We start from the raw sequence: 17,149 nt of genomic DNA on the forward strand, positions 1-17,149 counted from the left end.
TGACAGTGTCATGGGGAACTCCAGACATAGATCTGTTCGCTTCTCCACTAAACCACCAGCTGCCAAAGTTTTGCGCAAAGGGGTTTCATCACACAGCTTGGAAAGTGGACGCTCTTTCTTTCAGTTGGAAAAATCTTCATGTGTATGCCTTTCCACCTCTGCCTCTTCTCCCAAAGGTGCTCCTAAAGGTCAGACAAGACAAGCCAAGGATGATTTTAATAGCTCCAGATTGGCCTCGGCAACACTGGTACCCACTTTTAAGGAGTCTGGTAAGGAAGCCTCCATGGCCTTTACCTTTGATTCCACATCTGTTATCTCAGAAGGACGGTCACCTGCTCAATGTCAAGCTTCACTCTCTTCATCTAACAGCCTGGCATATTCAGTTTTGAAACACAGCAGGTCTCAACTTCCTCAACAAGTTTTAAATGTGATTATGGAAGCCAGAAGACCTAGTACAAGGAAAGTGTACACAGAAAAATGGAAGAGATTTTTATTTTGGAGTGCAGCAAAGAATTTGGAGATTTCTGAGCCTAATTTGAGTGTGGCTCTTCAATATCTTACTGAGTTATTGGACAAAGGTTTGTCCTTCTCTTCCATTAAGATTCATGCTGCAGCAATTTCAGCTCACTATGATTGTGACCCACCTTTGTTTTCGCATCCTTTGTTCAAGCAGTTTCTTAGAGGGGCAAAGAATATAAGACCCCCACGTAGAGCTCCTACTCCTGCTTGGGATCTCAATTTTGTGTTGGAAAAACTTACTCTACAACCTTTTGAGCCTGCGGCTACTGCTGAGTTAAAATACTTGTCATGGAAGACTGCTTTTTTGTTGGCTATTACTTCTGCAAGAAGGGTTTCTGAGTTGCAGGCCCTTATGGCAGTAGAGCCCTTTTGATTTTCCATAAGGATAGGGTATCATTACGTACTAATCCTTCCTTTATGCCTAAGGTGGTTTCTAGTGTGGCTTTAAACCAGACTATTCATTTGCCTACTTTCTATGCAGATCCCCAAAACAAGGGAGAAAAGATTTTGCACACTTTAGATGTACATAGGCAGTTACGTTATTATTTAAGCAGGACTAAGGATTTCAGGCAGTCTCAGCAGTTGTTTGTTTCTTTTGCTTTGACTTCTCAGGGCAAGCCTGTGTCTAAGCAAACTATTTCTAAGTGGATTGGGTTTTGCATTTCATTTTGTTATTCCCATCATGGCAAGGAGATTCCAGCTGGGATTAGGCCTCATTCCACTAGGGCTACTGCCACTTCAACAGCATTTCTAAGGGGTGGCAACTAAGGATATTTTGGAGGCAGCTACTTGGAGTTCAGTGCATACTTTCTCTAAGCATTACCACCTTCCTCTCTACTCTAAATCTAGGGCTGGTTTTGCCACAGCTATTTTGCAAGGCATGTTGACAGCTCCTGCTTCCTTATGATTTGCCAGCCTCCCTTACCTCTGCTTTGGGATTCTACCCAATGGTTAGGACTGCAGCAATGTGGAATGAAGAACATAGTACAGTTTTGTACCTACCATAAATGTAGATGTTCGAGGATCCACATTGCTGCAGTCCAATTTACCCTCCCTCCTTCCCCTCTGTGTTTAGGGGTGGTGGTGTGGGTTAGGCTATATTCTTGTACATTTGTATATATTGTATATATGTTTGGTGCTGGGCCTTGTCTTTTTAGGGTCTTCTGACATCTGGGGCAAGAAAAGACTGAGGATATGACGTCGGTCATGCGCATTAGTACCCTGACGTCCTGACATCAGTCTAATGCGCCTTGACCGACGTCAGCCATATACTTTGGTATTCGGGCCGACTGGACAGCGGACTACCCAGTGGTTAGGACTGCAGCAATGTGGATCCTCGAACATCTACATTTATGGTAGGTACAAAACTGTACTTTTTTTAGGTGATAAAGTGAACTGCCGATTACCATTCCAGTTACTCCCTTGAAATTCTAAGTCCCTTACAGCTAACCAACGTTATCAGCAAATTTTGCTGCATTGCCTCCTTACCAGATGCTTTATTAAACATTTATTCATGAGTATGATGATTCTGTTCTGCCCTACTAATTTATTGTAGTAGACTCCCTCCTTTGCCTTCAGGTTGGTGGATTGAAGAGTTTTTGTTTGGGAAAAGTTTGCCTCTTGGTAATCATGCAGTATTAGCAAGCTATTTCCTGTCCTCACGTAGCTTACTGTTATTAGAAGCTGTTGTCACTAAAAACTTGACTTTTAACCTTAGGTTAAAATGTAGTTTTCCACTACCTGATGCTACAAACATGGCAACTGTTTGCCTCTGTGACAGATGTTTGAACTGTGAATTTCAGTTCATACCTTCGCCAAGCTTCATAGTCTTTATTTCCAGGTGCAAGACCTTTTCTTTTGTACTAAAAGTCCTTCAGGACCTCTTTTCTTAGGTCTGCTTGATATCCCTGTTGTAACATTCTTCTCCCTGGTGTTATACAAGTAATTCTCTGCTTGTGGTACTCCTAGCTGCTCCAGGAACCCCTCCTAAGAATTAGGCTGTACAGCTCTCATAATAACTTGGTATGGAGCTGTATTCTCTTAGCTACTAGTTGTATACTTTATTGCACTTTCCTTTCTTTGACTTAGGCTTTGGCTTTTCTGATGGTTCTTTGGTATTCCTACAGTTTGCTGAAATAGCTAGTGTAACTACTTTTCTACAGCGATCTGACATTGTTACTTGATGATAGTTTAGTGATCTGGTACGTCTGTTATGTTTAGTGTAATCATTTAACAAAGTGCCTCTTTCTAGCTCTTCACACAAAGTAATTGATGCAGTTAACTTAAATTTTGCTTTTCTTATTCTGACTTTTTGCATCCTAACATTGTTGTAAGTACGTGCCTGCCAACCCTGACCTGTTGATATTTTTATTTAATCCTCCGTCACTGTCATGAGTACTGTTTTTGTAATAAGTGTCATCGCTCTGTATTCTCCTTGCAATTGTTTTGTCAGTAGAGCGTTTTCCTTTTCCAAGTCTCCTCAAAAAAGGACGTTTGTTCTGTTATATTGTGATTGGTGTAAGTATATTGATTAATTGATGGAGTCTGGTGATTATTTTTTTTGTGCTTAAATAGTGATGTAGTTACACTGTTAGGTCTGAAGAAGCAGTCTTATGACCGTGAAAGCACTTACCAATTTCACTGTGTCTGTATTAAGTTATTTTAACAGTCATCTTATGAGTTTTTCGTTCTCAGCCTTGGAGTTCACCTGGTTGTTTTTTAGTATTGTATTTTCTGGTTCTTGGTGCAATCATTGTCAGTCTGCCAGTTTTATTATTTACCTGTTTGCTCTGTTGGACCACCTGGACTAACAAAATTATGTGAAAATAACTAATGGCTTAATTCTGATGGTGTTAGCTGCTTCCAAAAATCTCTTACAGCTTGTTTATATTGACCAGAATTTCCCATCTTTTAATTCAAAAAGTGTACCTTTCACCGTATTTTACTGGATCCATATCTGTTCATCACTTTACTCTGCTCATAGGAGGTACTGGCATTAGTTCAGAATCCTTGTGTTTATTTCAGCTGTGTGTCTGTGTATCCTTTGTCCAGTGCTTTACACGTTCTTGGTGGTGATCATAAATTAAACGAACATTACAGCATTTGTCTGAAGTATATGACTGATGTAAATCGCCCTCTCTGAGCCTGACAGTTGCATTCCAGTCTGTTTTACTTTGCATTTATTGCCTTTAGCATGCGCCAGTAATGCTCAGCACAATACAAGGCTTTTGTTTTCCTTCAGTTTGACAATGAATTCAAGCATTTGGGTTTGCAGGTGTGTAATCTTAATGTGTTTTACACTCCTTGGATAAGTAGGGGTGCTACCTTGCATGCTTTTCGGAAACCACTAACCTAACAGTCTGTATTGCAGGATGGCTGGAAGTATGGTTCATTATATACAATCTTTTTCCTTCTTTTTGGCTCAAAGAGCAAGGGTTGTTGAGAGCCTAGATGTTCTTAGTCTCACATTGCTGCGGTCATAACCTGTGGGTAGTCCGCTGTCCTCGGTCGGCCCGAATACCAAAGAGTTAGGCTGGCGTCGGTCATGGGCGCCCGGAGCTGACGTCAGTACGTAGTAGTACTTAAGCGCATGACCGACGCCATATCCTCAGTCTTTCTTGCCGCGTGGTCCGAAGCAGAAGCAGCGTTTGCAAGTGCCGCTCGGCGTTCTGAAATTTTCAATTTTTGAGTTTCAGACCAAAGACCAGTTGGGCTAAGTACCCCGTTGGGGAAAATTTTTGTCTTCTTGCCTCAGTTAATCCGGATGTCAGAAAAAGTTAATAATTGCATTTCTTGTGGGAAACAGATACCTCATAGGGACTATCATTCTCTCTGTATTCCTTGCTTAGGGCCTGAACACGACGTAGTCGGGTGTCGCTTTTGCGCTAGATTTAATAAGCGCACCATTAAACGCAGATTAGACTGTGCTAGGCTTGTTTTCGGTAAGCGGTGTAACTACAACATGCCGTCGGATCCTCCGACGCACGCTACCGCAAAAAAGCGAAAAGATAAATCCTTAAGGTCTAAACCGGAGGAGTCGTCCGTTGCGGACGCCGGTTTTATGGAATCTACGGTTGAATCTGTGGATCCAGCCGAAGTCTCGGCTGAATCCCAGGGGGAACCTTTACTTTTGCAGGAGTTGGCCTCTCCGGAGTTAGGTCAGGCCGAGGGTGCTTCTCAAGTTACTGTGGTTCCTTCCTTACAAAAGGTTATTAGGCCTTCTACTTCAGTCACTAAAGGCCCTTCTAAGGCTAGACCTGGTATTTCTGGTACGGGTCACAGCCCTGGTTCTTCGGGCTCTGTTCCCAAAAAGCATATGTTGAAAATGGCAGAGGATTTGATTACCTTGATCAGGGGTTCTATGCCCCCTCCAGAGAAGAGGCCTAGGGTGGAGACAGATTTAGAAGGAATGGAACATTCCTCAGATTACTCTGAGTCCTCAGCTGAGGATATTCAGGATTTTCCTCCTTATTCTGATTCGGATGCAGAGGATTCCTGTCCTTCTGCTTCACCTCCAGAGGATTTTTCCTTTTCTGAAACCTTGCATTCCATGAGGGAGCATTTCAAATGGGAAGGCCAGGATTTTTCAGATTCTCGTAAGAGGCTTAGGGAATTTTTGTTTTTGCCACAACATAGACCTTTGGCTATTCCCCCTGTTTTAGATGTTGTTCAGGATGTTTTTTCTGAAGCTTCCCTTAATCCTGATTCTTTACCCCCTGCCCCTGTCAAGCCAGACAGGTATTACAGAGTTCCAGAGGCACATAAATATTTGTATAAGAGCCCTAGAGCTGACCCGGAAACTGTTATTCAAGGGCCTAAGGGTGTCAGGGCTTCTGTGGTTAAGAATCCAGTTCCTTTGGATAAAGATTCTAGAGCGTTGGATAGGTGGGGTAAAAAAGTGTACACCTCTTCTACGTTAGCTGAGGGCTTTAAATTGCCAATTCCATATGCTGAAGTATCAGAACTTTCTGTTAGGTCAATTAAAATCTAAGGTAGATGCTTTAGCTGAGGGTATAGAGTGTAAGGAATTGCAGGACTTGGTTCATGCTTCAGATCAAGTTGGTAAACATGCCTTGCAGTGTGGCTTCGATGCCCTTCAGGCTTCTTCCAGGGTAGCTGCTACTGGTTCAGTTATTCGTAGACATGCCTGGCTTAAGGATCAAAATTTGTCAGAGCATGTTAAAGCTCGGATTTTGGATGCTCCCCTTCAATCTGAAGTTCTTTTTGGTACCCCTGTGGAGTCAATTTTGAAAAAGATGGAAGACAAAGCTAAGTCTATGCAGACAGTTAAGGAATTTTCGCAAGTGCAGCCCCCTAAGTTTAGCAGGAATTGGCCTGCAAAAGGATGGTCCCTACCCTTCTTCAGATTTTCAGTCTAAGGGCAGGTCTAGACGTGGTAGGGGCAGGGCTCACGCTCAGGGTTCTTTCAGACCTAGGACTTGGAGTTCTCCTGCACAATCATCTGGTGAGGGCAGGGGTCAGCCTTTTCGTAAACAGACCCAATGACCTGTATCTCCAGCTGCCGGATCCCTCCTTTCTGGCAGCTCCTCTAGGAGGAAAGTTGGCACTTTTCAAACAAAATTGGCATCTGGTCACCCAGGACAAATGGGTGTTGGACATAATAAATCAAGGCTACAAGTTTTATTTTCACACTTTTCCCCCTTTCAAAGGCATGCTAGATGTACCTCCTCAGCAAAGGCTGGAGGCTCAAGAACAAATTTCTTTGCTTTTACAGATGGGGGCTATCCAGGTGGTACCTCCGTCAGAAGTAGGCCTAGGGTTTTATTCTCGTCTTTTCCTAGTGCCAAAGAAAGGAAACACTTGGAGGCCAATTTTGGATTTGTCCATTCTCAATACGTACCTAGACATCCCAAAGTTCAAGATGTTAACATTACAGCAACTTCTGCCTCTGCTAGGCAAAGATCACTGGATGGTAACTCTGGATCTCAAAGAGGCCTATCTTCACATTCCTGTCAGGCCCAGCTGCAGGAGATTCCTGCGTTTTTGGGCTGGCACTTCTCATTATCAGTTCTCTGCATTGCCCTTTGGTTTATCTACTGCGCCCAGGGTGTTCACAAAGGTTCTGGCTCCTGTAATAGCTTTCTTAAGACTGAGGGGAATACAAATTTATCCTTATCTGGACGATTGCCTGATTCTTGCTCAGGACAAAGACAAGTTACTCCAACAGCTACAGTATGTAATGGCAGTTTTAAGGTGCCTAGGGTATTCTGTGAACGAAACAAAGTCCAGTCTAGTACCCTCTCAGGACATGTGCTTTCTGGGTGTGAGACTGAATACAGCCTCTCAGATGGCTTTTCTGACCCCGGACAAACAAAGAACTCTTCATCTATACTTCCAGCAATTATCAGTACTGTCCAGGCTGACTGCAAGGACAGTCCTTCAAGCCTTGGGGTTCATGGCATCTTGCATTCTGATACTTCCCAATGCCAAACTGCATATGCGGAAGCTACAATGGTATCTCAAAAGTGTATGGACTCAACACTGCCACGATTTGGACACTGTCATTCCGATAATACCGTGCATCCAGAAGGAATTCTTGTGGTGGGCACAGGAATGTCACCTAAACAAGGGACTCTCTGTGACCCGGCCAGAGGCGAGTCAGATCTTAACGACGGATGCCTCAGACCTGGCTTGGGGAGCACACTTCAATGGGAAATGGATCCAGGACACGTGGCCTCCCAAACTACAGCATTTGCATATCAACATGAAGGAGATGTTAGCAGTCCAGTTTGCCCTGATGGCTTTCAAGGGTCTACTTCAACCAGGACAGGTGTTGATACAAACAGACAACACTACAGTCATGTGGTACATCAACAAGCAGGGGGGGACCCATTCTTATCCTCTTTGCAGACAAGCTATGATATTGTGGGAGACTGCTCTGGGTTTGCACATCACTCTTCAAGCACGGTTTCTGCCAGGAGCACAGAACTCCCTAGCAGATGTATTGAGCAGACAAATTGTGGATCCCCACGAGTGGAAATTGGATCCTCAGGTATTTCATCAGTTGACAGTGGCTTGGGGAACTCCAGACATAGATCTGTTCGCTTCTCCTCTAAATTTCCAACTACCAAAATTTTGCACAAAAATGTTTCACCCAAAAGCTTGGAAAGTGGATGCTCTATCTTTCAGTTGGAACAACCTTCACGTCTATGCTTTTCCTCCTCTGCCTCTCCTTACCAAGGTTCTCTTGAAGGTCAGGCGGGACAAGCCTTGCATGATTTTAATAGCACCAGATTGGCCACGACAGCACTGGTATCCTCTGCTGAGGAGTTTAATTCAGGAGCCTCCTTGGCCTTTGCCTCAGCTTCCTCACTTGTTGTCCCAGTCAAGCAGTCATTTGCTCAATGTCAGGGTGCAGTCCCTGCATCTAACGGCCTGGCGTATTCTGTTTTAGAGCCTGTGGGTTCTCAGCTTCCTCAACAAGTTTTAGATGTCATTTTGGAAGCTAGTTGGCCCAGCACCAGAAAAGTTTATGCTGATAAATGGAAGAGATTTTTTCTTTGGAGCACAACAAAGGGTTTTGATGTCTCTGTACCTAATTTGAGTTTTACACTACAGTACCTTACTGAGTTACTAGACAAGGGTTTGTCATTTTCTTCTGTGAAAGTTCATGCTGCAGCCATTTCTGCTCACTATGATTGTGACCCTCCTTTATTTTCTCACCCTTTGTTTAAGCAATTTCTTAGAGGGGAAAAAAATATAAGACCCCCACGGAGAGCTCCTACTCCTTCCTGGGATCTCAATTTTGTGTTGGAGAAGCTTTCTTTGCCTCCTTTTGAACCTGCAGCTACGTCTGAATTGAAGTTTTTGTCCTGGAAGACTGCCTTTTTGTTGGCCATTACTTCTGCTAGAAGGGTATCTGAATTGCAGGCTCTCATGGCAGTTGAACCTTTTCTAATATTCCATAAGGATAGAGTTTCTTTGCGTACTAACCCTACTTTCATGCCAAAAGTGATTTCTAATGTGGCCTTGAACCAGTCTCCATTTGCCTACCTTTTATGCTGATCCCCAAAATAAGGGGGAAAGAATCTTACATTCTTTGGATATACACAGGCAGTTACGTTATTATTTGAGCAGAACTAAGGAGTTCAGACTGACTCAACAGTTATTTGTTTCTTTTGCTTTGGGTTCACAAGGGAAAGCTGTTTCTAAGCAGACTATTTCAAAGTGGATTGGTAATTGTATTGCTTTTTGTTATTCTCATCATGGGAAGGATGTTCCTGCTGGGATTAGACCTCATTCCACTAGGGCTACTGCCACTTCTACTGCTTTTTTGAGGGGTGTAGCTACTAAGGATATTTTGGAAGCAGCTACTTGGAGTTCAGTTCATACTTTCACTAAACATTACCATCTCCCTCTTTTCTCCAAGTCCATGGCTGGCTTTGCCACTGCAGTCTTAGAGGGCATGTTAGCAGCCCCTAATGCCTTTTAGTTTGCCAGCCTCCCTTTTCCTTTGCTTTGGGATTCTACCCACAGGTTATGACTGCAGCAATGTGAGACGAAGAACATAGTACAGTTTTGTACCTACCATAAATGTAGATGTTCGAGGATCCACATTGCTGCAGTCCTATTTTCCCTCCCTCCTTCCCCTCTTTGGTTTGGGGGTGTGGTTGTTGTTATTGTTCTTTGGGGATAATTATTATTTTCTCCCTTTGTGGCTCTGGCCTTTTCCTTTTAAGGCCTTCTGACATCTGGGGCAAGAAAGACTGAGGATATGGTGTCGGTCATGCGCTTAAGTACTACTACTTACTGACGTCAGCTCCAGGCGCCCATGACAGACACCAGCCTAACTCTTTGGTATTCGGGCCGACCGAGGACAGCGGACTACCCACAGGTTATGACTGCAGCAATGTGGATCCTCGAACATCTACATTTATGGTAGGTACAAAACTGTACTTTTCTTAGTCCGGCTTCCTGCTTTTGCCATGTAGTTATGTTTGTTGTGTAGGTAATTTTATTGTGCTGTTTTGTCAGACTGTCTTGCATAAAATGGTGTCTCTCTATTAGAATCCCCACCTAATTAATAAAATATAATGCATTGTATGAAATTCAAATTTTAAGATGCTTTACTCCACTTTTCTGACCACCTGTGCAAGTTTCCATGTAGGTTCTTAACGGCATTTGCTGATCAGACGAAGGAAATCCCAATTTTTCTGCTTACTGGATTCTGATTTTCTCTTTGATGGTGATACATTCCTTTTGTGGACAGAATGGTTTTCAGTTTGCATAAATTGGGTTCTGTCGATTCTTAGGAAGTGATTCCTCTTACCGTAGAAGATGTAAGAACGTTTGCATAGTGTCACTTCCATCAGTCTCCTTTTGAATCTGTATGCCGAGTTTAGGGAGTCCTTGTTTTACTAAAACTGTGATATATTTTAGCTGTGTACTTAAAATTACATTAAGCATTATCTTTGCATTTCTGATCCCTTCACTGCAGTAAGGCCTTCTATTTGGGTGATGTGTGCCATAAACTGAAAGCATTTCTGTTAACATTACAACACTTGGATTTTCTATGCCTGCTTTTTTGAGTTGCACTGTTTAGTAGCTGGCGTTATTTGAAGTTGTTCTGAAATGCTGATCATTCCATGAAGGTGCACCTGTCTGCATATTTGACATTTCATGAGCCTTCCACCAGGCAGTGAGGCCTTGCTTAAATGTGGCCTACATTTTTCCAGTATCTTCCAATTTAGCATTTATCATGTCTGTATGTGGTGAGGCCAGGGGTGGTGGCTCAGGCCTCTTCTAGGGTAGGCCCAGAGAAGTCTGAAAAATGGCGTATTAAAATGTTTAACAGCTCAGTATTTTCATATGGTATTAGTATAAACACAGAGTGATAATCAATGTGTATTTTTGACTATAATTCAGTAAAATGAGTAATGCACTAAGCTAATTATTTAAATGTTTGTGGGATGGTGCCAGTTTTTTTTTTGCATATTGTAGTATATTCAAGTTTATATAGAGAGATCCAAAGTACACTTTAATGTCATGCGGATGGTTAAGGGCTTTTATGTGGCTTGAGGGAGGCTGGCTGCGAAGTCTGAGAAACTGTTCTCTAGTTAGCTTCTTGACTGCTGGGGTCTCTTTCTGGAAAAAAATTGTATTATTGCCATTGTTTCTGATGCATCTTACAAACTTTGTACAACTAGAAGCAACCACAACCAATTATGTTATTTAGTATTAGTGTTACCCCGGTGCAACACAATAACCCCGGGCCTCTGCTGAAAATGGACATGTATCCAGTCGGACTCTCCCGGTTAACAAATGTAAAATAAATAAATAGTGTTTCCAAGTTCCTGCAAGTCATTTTGTTACAATTGTATTTCAGCCTGCTTCAGACCTTTCCCATAAAGTTTCTGTGGTGTGCTGTTCACAGATCTAGGAGTACCAAATTTTAAATATTCTGCTGCATTTGTCTTCATTAAAAAAGCAGTCCTCCTTTTTAATGTTGCTTCTCATTGTTATTGTGTTGCACTATTATGTAACAGTCCTCCTTTTTAATGTTGCTTCTCATTGTTGTTGTGTTGCACTATTATTTAACAGCCCTCCTTTTTAATGTTGCTTCTCATTGTTATTGTGTTGCACTATTATTTAACAGTCCTGCTTTTTAATGTTGCTTCTCATTGTTATTGTTGCACTATTATTTAACAGCCCTCCTTTTTAATGTTGCTTCTCATTGTTGTTGTGTTGCACTATTATTTAACAGCCCTCCTTTTTAATATTGCTTCTCATTGTTATTGTGTTGCACTATTATTTAACAGTCCTGCTTTTTAATGTTGCTTCTCATTGTTATTGTGTTGCACTATTATTTAACAGTCCTCCCTTTTAATGTTGCTTCTCATTGTTATTGTGTTGCACTATTATTTAACAGTCCTGCTTTTTAATGTTGCTTCTCATTGTTATTGTTGCACTATTATTTAACAGCCCTCCTTTTTAATGTTGCTTCTCATTGTTGTTGTGTTGCACTATTATTTAACAGCCCTCCTTTTTAATATTGCTTCTCATTGTTATTGTGTTGCACTATTATTTAACAGTCCTGCTTTTTAATGTTGCTTCTCATTGTTATTGTGTTGCACTATTATTTAACAGTCCTCCCTTTTAATGTTGCTTCTCATTGTTATTGTGTTGCACTATTATGTAACAGTCCTCCTTTTTAATGTTGCTTCTCATTGTTATTGTGTTGCACTATTATTTAACAGTCCTGCTTTTTAATGTTGCTTCTCATTGTTATTGTGTTGCACTATTATTTAACAGCCCTCCTTTTTAATGTTGCTTCTCATTGTTGTTGTGTTGCACTATTATTTAACAGTCCTCCTTTTTAATGTTGCTTCTCATTGTTATTGTGTTGCACTATTATTTAACAGTCCTTTTTAATGTTGCTTCTCATTGTGTTGCACTATTATTTAACAGTCCTCCTTTTTAATGTTGCTTCTCATTGTTATTGTGTTGCACTATTATTTAACAGTCCTCCTTTTTAATGTTGCTTCTCATTGTTGTTGTGTTGCACTATTATTTAACAGTCCTCCTTTTTAATGTTGCTTCTCGTTGTTATTGTGTTGCACTATTATTTAACAGTCCTGCTTTTTAATGTTGCTTCTCATTGTTATTGTGTTGCACTATTATTTAACAGTCCTCCTTTTTAATGTTGCTTCTCATTGTTGTTGTGTTGCACTATTATTTAACAGTCCTCCTTTTTAATGTTGCTTGTCATTGTTATTGTGTTGCACTATTATTTAACAGTCCTCCTTTTTAATGTTGCTTCTCATTGTTGTTGTGTTGCACTATTATTTAACAGTCTCCTTTTTAATGTTGCTTCTCATTGTTATTGTGTTGCACTATTTTTCAGTTATTTCTGAAGTGAGTTTTAGGACTAGTTGACTTGCTGCTATAGCAAATGTAAATTAAACGAACAGAAAAACCTGAGGAATGTCCAGAAAATTTTGTACAAAGAACAGTGTTTTTTTGTAGTCCGGCGTGTGTGCAGATGAGATTTGCGTGGCCCCCTTGTTGCCTTTTTTTAGGAGCTAACTAAAAAGGATGTGTGGAATGCACTACCAGTGTAACATAGTTTTAATAGTGCAAACACATTGTTTGACTTTTTTCGAATGCTGAGATAAAATATAATCCAAGTCATTCAGTCTGTCTGATCCGACATGTAGGTCCTGTGCAATATCAATGCGCCAGCCTTTACCCTTTTAAGAAGTTTTCCCTCCCACAATAACCCAGTTCCCCTAGTTACCTTCAAACTAATTTGCCACCTTATTGAAAAGACATGATCACTAGCAGCTCAGTTCTCCATCTATTTTTTTTTTTCTTTAGAAATATTAGTCTGTTTAGCCAAAAACCTTTAGTAGGAGTTGTCTGTAGAAAAAGCTAAATAATAACTTAGTTTTGTGCTGTTTTCTAATTGGCCCCTTCCCTTAGGCAGTTCTTCCCAATTGGCCCCTTCCCTTAGGCAGTTCTTCTCACCATTGCATTTGTTAGTGTTTGGTGTCTTGTTGGAAGAGTTTCTACTAGTTTAATACTTATGTTTAGTCATGTAATAGTTGTATAGATCAGTAGGTAGTTGGCTGGTATATTTACAGTTTATCAGTATTTAGACATAATAGTTAATACTTGGTTTGCAGTGTTGCTTGAATGTTGCCATTTTCCTATATCTTCACTGGAGAGGCAAACTAACTTTTGGAAGTCTGCAATTTGTAGCCAAACAATCTGCCTCAAGATCTTCCCTATTTTTTGTGCTGTTTGTCTGGGGGTGTCGCACCTTTGTGTAGCTTTTGGACCAAGAGCTTTGGCTGGCAGGAGGAGCAGACTTGTTTTAGTAGTCCTCCTGCCGTCTGATCCAGATTTAGCCAAGTCTAAAGCTTTTGAAAAATTGTTGAAACTTAAGAATTTGGATCTAAGAAAGTGTCATGCTGAATACCCAGCACTCTCGTCTGTTCTGAAGGCCCCAAGGTTTGGAGAATACAGGTCCCACACTCCTTACATGCCACCGCCAATGTCCAGAACCTGTGAATCCCATCACTAACAAAGACTCGCTCAAGTCTTTACCTCCATCAGAAAAATAAGGATGTCTTCCATTCAGACCTTTCTCACCTCTTTCCATGAGGCCTTTCAGGACTAAAACGAGCATGTTGGAAGCTGATCTAGATTGTCTGATGCAGATGTTTTTGAAGACACGGGTAGAAATGGTGGTCATTTCATCTCCTTTGGCTCCAGTGGTGACTGGATACATCCAGATGCCACAGCTCAGCTCCACTTTGGAGCTAATGTTCCACTTGGATCCTGCAGTCTGTGGCAGATCTGCCATGTGTTTCAGTTCTGGCTTTGACTCGTTCAGCTCAGACCTTGTCAAAGCAGAGTCTTGGACTCGAGGATTCAGGTTAGCAACTTCTGCTTCTTCATCAGGACCATTGATGGGATCAGACATCTGCCTTTGAGTCCTCCGTTCCACTTCCTTCATCTGGGGTGTTCCACTTCACTGCTAGTGGAGTCCATCCAGCAGTGATGTGTGCTCATCTGAAGGAATGACTGGATCCAATGGCTGGAGTGGAATTTTCAGAGCTGATAAAGGTTGTTTTGGCATTCCAGGTGTTGGGAAGGATAATAGCCACTTCTAAGAGAGTAGACCCACAGGTCCCAACAGATGCAATTCCACCCCACAACCCTCTTCCTTTCTTGTCTTCTCATCAGACATCCAAAAGACCATCACTCAATAGGTCTCATACTGTCTGCTCAGAATCACCTGTCTTCTAAGGAAGCCGGTGACACTTCCCCTGATTTACCAAAATAGAGGACATGTAAGAGGAAACACTTGGACTATCCATTGGAGTCCCCCACATCAGATACAGACTCAGAGGATCAAGGGAGATCCTCACAGTCCCTTCAGAAGACACCTCCATATGATGAGATATTAGAGCTGATGTACCTCATCGTTGCCTGGATGGCCTACCCCCCTCCCGAGATCCGGCAGCATTAATTGTGGCATATGGTTTGACACTATGCATGTCCTGGGTGGTCTTTCCAGTCAGTTAGTCAGTGAACTGACTTGTGGCTCAGTGGTGTTGGCAGGAACTTAACCATGAGGGAGTCCCAAGTAAGCTGAGCAAAGTTCTTCGTCCATCAAATGATAAAACAACACTAGGGCTAAATCTCCTGCACTTAATGCCATCATTGTGGTGGCAGCCACCAAAAGAGATTTGAGGCCTTTATAGGTTCATAGGTTGGTACTAGGCTATCGGCCCTAGGGCCTTTACAAGCCTAGCCATAACAATTCCCTGGCTATTTCTTTCCACAATATTTACTTCCCCGGACCCCTGTCTAGCAGGGTGACTGACATGATCCCCGGGATGAATTTCCTGTCTCCCATACAATCATCAAGGTTCCTTTTGAAGAGGGCCAAAGAGGCGCTCTGCTTGACATGTATGGGCAGTCTATTCCAGAGTCTAGGGAGTCTCTGGGTCAAGAACCTATCCCCCCAGCATGTTTTGTTCATTGTGATGACAAGGTTTAGATCCCTGGAGCGTGTGGCTCTGAGGGATTGGGGTTTCTTTAAGTGTAGCTTGTCTAACAGCTCTGGGTTTGACTTGTATGTTAAGCAGAGATAGCCTCTGAGTAGACAATATGCGACAGAGTATAGCTGGAGTTTTTTATTTTAGAAGGTCATAATAGGGCATCTGCTTTAGGTCTGTGATTCTTTTAATGAGATATTTCTGCGACCTTTCCAGTTGTAGATGTCTTAAGAGGTACATACCAAACGGGGCGTTGTAGTCTATAATGGGTCTAATGAGGGATGAGTATAGTGGGACAATGACCTCCTTTTTTCTGGATGAAAAGCCCTTAGTGATGAGGTGTGCCACATAGAAGGATTTCCTGACTGTTGTGGTGATGTGGTTATCGAAGGTGAAACCACTGTCCACCTTCCATCCATCACCTCCATCCATCCCTTTAACAGAGAATCCAGGACAATGGATAGACTAGGGAAGTGGGCGCTGGGAGCACTGAACCACGCCACTCATTTTAGCAGGTTGTAGAGAGACTTGTCCTAATGGGTTTTATGTACTCAGCTCCACTCCTGACTGAGTCCAGGAAGCAGTTGTATATTACCTTGCCTGTCACGTCCATTATTACAAAGCCCTTCATGTACCTAATGTATAATTTGGTGGATGCAGCAGCCAGGGCAGCTGGAACTGCCATTGCCATGCATCACTGTGCATGTGTGGCTTTGCAGACAACTTTACAGCATATTTTACAGTCACCTCATTTGACTGGTTCTCTCTATTTGGACCGTCTGTGAATGAAGGCATGCAGAAGTGTGAGGAAGGTAGACTATTTCTGCTGTCAGAATGAAGTTTGAAGTTCCACAAAGAGTGTACAGAAGGAACCAGAAAGGCCCTTGTTTTGTCGGCTTTCAGAAGTTCAAACATCAGTTTAACTCACCTTCAGGGTATAGCATTTGGTTTCTCTAGTTCCAAAGATGACTAGTGGTAATTCTCTTTCATGGAGGTAGTCCATAGTCTAATGGCTTCTCAAAAGCCACCCTCTTGTAAGATGCTTCACAGTAAATGAAAACATTGGCATCTTGAGTTTATTCACAAAACACTGACGCATTCTCAGTCCTGGTTGCACTCATCCTACATTTTGTTGCCTGCCTCTCTCTTTCTAGTTTTTTCTATTATTAAATTGGCAGTTATTTCAGGCATTCATGTTTGTAGACTCTTTGAGAGGCTAAGGAACACTCCTGGAAGAAAAGTCTTTCTAAAAAGAACCTTCGTACTGAGACCACTGATCTCTCACTGATAAGAAACCTGGTCCCTCCTTGGGATCTGAATTTCTTATTGGAGGCTCTTACTAGACCCCATTTTGAACCAAACTTTTCTGCTGAACTGAAGTATCTTTTGTTTAAAACGTTTTTCCTTATTGCCCTCACTTCAGCCCAGAGAATTTCAGAACTCCATGAACCATCTTCCTCTGACATAGTTGGTATTTCATAAAGACTGAGTACATCTGAAAACAAATCTATTCTTTATCCCAAAGGTGGCTTCTGAATCAAATATTTCACAGCCCATCCATTTACCATTTTTCTTTCTGATTTATGCAAACAGAGGATAGTACATACTGCATGCTTATGATGTACACAGGCAGTTGCACTTCATCCTTTACAAAACTAAATCATTTAGAAAGGTTCAACAACTATTTGATGATCTTCGTGTTTCACTGTTGCAGTCATTACATTTGGGCAATCTGCTGGCAGGTTGCCCTCAGTCGGCCTGAATTCCAAAGTCTTGGGTCCTGCGTCAGTTGCTGTCTTCTCTTCCATGAAGTCAGGTTGTCAGGGGTATAAAACATGCAGCCGACACCATTTTCTTCAGTCTTTCTTGCCACGCGGTGCCAGAAGCAGAAGCATTTTGCAAGTGCCGGTCAGCCAACTACTGAAATATTCGAGTTTGAGTTTCAGAACCGAAGTCTTCACTAAAGCCAAGTACCCCGTTGGGGAAACGTTTTTTTTTTTTTTTTTTTTTGCTTTTTACCGATGTCAGAAAAAGTTAATAATTGTATTACATGTGGGAAGCAAATACCTTATAAGGATTTCCATTTATACTGTATTCCTTGC

General features: G+C 41.9%; 1 protein-coding gene across 1 annotated transcript in view; it reads left to right on the top strand.

The window, feature by feature from the left end:
* Positions 1-17,149, top strand: part of PRR14L (proline rich 14 like) — a 1,261,773-nt gene that overhangs the window by 991,102 nt on the left and 253,522 nt on the right. The gene's annotated exons all lie outside the window — the stretch shown is intronic.

Source organism: Protopterus annectens, chromosome 4.part0, assembly GCF_019279795.1.
Source record: "Protopterus annectens isolate FY-2018-M chromosome 4.part0, PAN1.0, whole genome shotgun sequence".
In the NCBI taxonomy this organism is placed as follows: Eukaryota; Metazoa; Chordata; order Ceratodontiformes; family Protopteridae; genus Protopterus; species Protopterus annectens.